The sequence below is a fragment of the Mandrillus leucophaeus genome, unplaced genomic scaffold, assembly GCF_000951045.1.
Source record: "Mandrillus leucophaeus isolate KB7577 unplaced genomic scaffold, Mleu.le_1.0 Scaffold132, whole genome shotgun sequence".
In the NCBI taxonomy this organism is placed as follows: Eukaryota; Metazoa; Chordata; class Mammalia; order Primates; family Cercopithecidae; genus Mandrillus; species Mandrillus leucophaeus.
Window position 1 is genome coordinate 522,368 of NW_012101277.1, and position 3,507 is coordinate 525,874.

Genomic DNA, 3,507 nt, shown 5'->3' on the forward strand with positions numbered 1-3,507 from the left:
GGTTCAAGCGATTCTCCTGCCTCAGTCTCCTGAGTAGCTGGGATTACAGGCACCAGCCACCATGCCCGGCTAATTTTTTTGTATTTTTAGTACAGACTGGTTTTCATCATGTTAGCCAGGCTGGTCTTGAACTCCTCACCTCAGGTAATATACCTGCCTTGGCCTCCCAAAGTGCTGAAATTACAGGCGTGAGCCACAGGGCCTAGTCTTCACTTCTGTTTTTAAAGGAGGATCTGGCACTGGATAATCTGGCACATCATCAGATTATGTGTGATAATGTATCAAACACATAATACAATTGATGTAATTGTTAAGCACTTACATAAAATGCTGAGCTATACAGGTGTGAAAGAAACATAATTAGAATTTTGATTCAGTTGCAAGATGAAACATTATGAAGTGAGAGAATTGGCTTAAGTAGTGTAAGTAGTACTACCAGTGCTGCAGAGTATGAAGGCGAAAGCTGGGCTCCTGCGGGAACTGCAGATACCAGATTTGGAGGGGTCATCTACTCCCTTTAACCCCCTCTCCTCTGACCCTTGCATATTCCAGTCAGGCAGGACTGGACAGAAAAAGCAGGGCTTTATGTGGTAGCAAATATAAGGTGCTTTAAATTCTCACATCAAGAAATACCTGACTAAAATGTGATGCATAAACTGATGCAAATAAAAGAGATTTAAGGCCCACTGACCTTTTTAGTTTCCTATGGAAAGGAGGGGAACTCATTGTGACTTATTTTTTGTGTTCTGTTTATTCTAAGATGTTTTAGTACTAGGACAAGTTAAGAGTCCCTGAGAATAAGAGCTGTTTTTGTGTTTTTAAATACTAAACATTCTCCATCTCTCTCTAGTCAACTTTTCGGAATCGAAATGCCTAAAAAGCATACAATTGGATTGTAACAGTGTTCATGGCTTCTAATACTTCAGCCTCAAAATGCTTAACTTTATTTTCTCTCAATTTTCCCTCCAGATGACCAAGTGGGAAAATACCTTTTAAAGGCTTCAAGACTTTTTTTTCCCACGCCTCCCTGCCCACTTGAGGGAGGCTCCATTTAAAAACGTAACAGAAAAACATGGGTTTGAAATAAGGCATTAGCCTGAGGTGACTTACCCCCACCTTGGCTCCAGGGCAGCTTGGATTTCCGATTCTTTGAGCAGGTCAGTGATTTGGGGAACCAGTAAAAGAGCCGCGCTATTCTTCTGAAGGTCTCATGAAAGTCACTTCTTATGGCCATAGCGAGAACCAGGAGAGTTCCAGAACGACTCGCTACAGAGAGCATGGATGAGGAGCATAGTAACACCCACATATGACACTTTAGCTGTGAACTGCCTTTCAGCCAATATGTCTGGGGACCACCTGTTAGCCCTAAATCCCCTTCCTCTGTCATTCTTTTGGCTTGTCCTTTAGGCCTTGGCCCTCATAACTAGAAACTGTATTAATAGATGTTCTTTCTAAAGAAAGAGTTTTAAGCTTTCTTAAAAGAAGCTCTAACCTAATGCAACACTTGGTAATTTTCAAGCATGGACCTCCTGACCTCGTTCATAAAAACACAATTATTTTCATAGAGGAGTGAAAAAAAAAAAAAAACCAGTATCAACTAACTCAATTTCCAACAGAATTATCAGTGGTAAGTTGCAGGACTTAGTGGTGATGGGCAAGCAATCTCCCAAAGCCGTAGCCTTGATCCCATTTGTTTTGTGCATTTTTACTGGAAAAATGAAACCTATTTTAAACTTTGGCAGGAATTTATCCCAGAAAAAAAAATTAGTTCTTATGAGTCAAAAAATGTGTAAAAGTGCCAGGCACAGGGGTTCACACCTGTAATCCCAGCACTTTGGGAGGCTGAGATGGGAGAACTGCTTGAGCCCAGGAGCTCAAGACCAGCCTAGGCAACAAAGTGCTGTCTCTACAAAAACAAACAAACAAACAAACAAAAAAACAAAACAAAAAAGCTGGGTGTGGTGGCATGTACCTATAGTCCCAGCTACTCAGGAGGCTGAGGTGGGAGGACTGCTAGAATCCAGATGAAGCTGCAGTGAGCTATGATTGCACTACTGCACTCCAGCCTGGGTGACAGAGCGAGACCGTATTTAAAAAAAAAAAAAGTGCAAAAGAACATTTTCCCCCAGGGTCCTATTTTGATCTTTAACCATTTATTGAACAATTCTCTAGAACTTCTAACATTATTGAATCCCTTTCAGCATTTCAGCAGACATCAGTGCCTAGTTGTCTACCACGCAGCTTGCACTGAGGTTCCCATCATCACTCCTGAGACTATGTCTAACAGTTGGTCCTTGTGCCTTCTGTTTATGTCAAAAGAAATAAACTTATTCATATATTCATTTAGGAGCTAAGTGGTTTAAACAGCCTGATGCTTGCTTTTTATATGCCACAACAAATTTTTGGAGCTGATTTACTCTCTAAAGAGAAACAAGGGATATTATTATATTGCCAGTTTTTATTTCCAGATCAGATGTTTTTGTTTTCTATTCCACTTTCGGTATTTCTTAAGAATTTGGACTTTGATTCTTCTTATAAGTGACAAGTGGGGAGCAAGTCCAACTAAAACAACAGTGTAAGAGTTTTTCAGGTCTTCTTAAAAGTGGGATGTGGGGTGGAGAATCCAGCTAAAACAGTACTGGTAAGATTTCTTTAAATGTTTTTCCCTTCAACTGTGTCTGCCCCAGCACTTACCAGTTTCAAAAATTTGTTTGAGTAATTGTAAATTTTCTGCAGCACTTCCTCAAAGACAAAGCACAATGTATAAAACACATCTGAGTAAGGTGAAATTAGAAACAAAAGACTAGCTCTTGGCCAGGTGTGGTGGCTTACACCTGTAATCCCAGCACTTTGGGAGGCTGAGGCAGGCGGATAACCTGAGGTCAGGAGTTTGAGACAAGCCTGACCAACATGGTGAAACCCCACCTCTAATAAAAATACAAAAATTGGCCAGGCATGGTGGTGGGCACCTGTAATCTCAGTTACTTGGGAGGCTGAGGCAGGAGAATCACTTGAACCCAGGAGGCGGAGGTGGCAGTGAACCGAGACTGCACCATTGCACTCCAGCCTGGGCAACAAGAGTGAAACTCCATCTCAAAAAAAAAAAAAAAAAAGACTAGCCCTGGTGGTGGTTGCAATTCTGAAAAGGGAATAAATTGTTGACATTTCAGTTGAGAGTGCTTATTCCTACTGATAGTTCCTTTCTTAATTCTAAACAATCTATCTCTTACTTTTAACACAGATCACCACAAAAGGTAAACACTATTGCAAAAACAAAAACCAAAGAAATAAAAACAATCTAAACCAAAACAACCATAAAAAGTTCAGGATTATTGTAATTTTTTTCTGGATAATTTATTGATAAAGACACTATCATTTGTAAAGAAATGTTGATTTTTTTAATATCTAAGAAGCATTTCTTTTTGACATGGTATAATCAGGTCTATAAGCCAATAATTTGGTAACCTCCAAAATAATGGCAGCTGGATTTTTTTTTTTTTTTTTTTT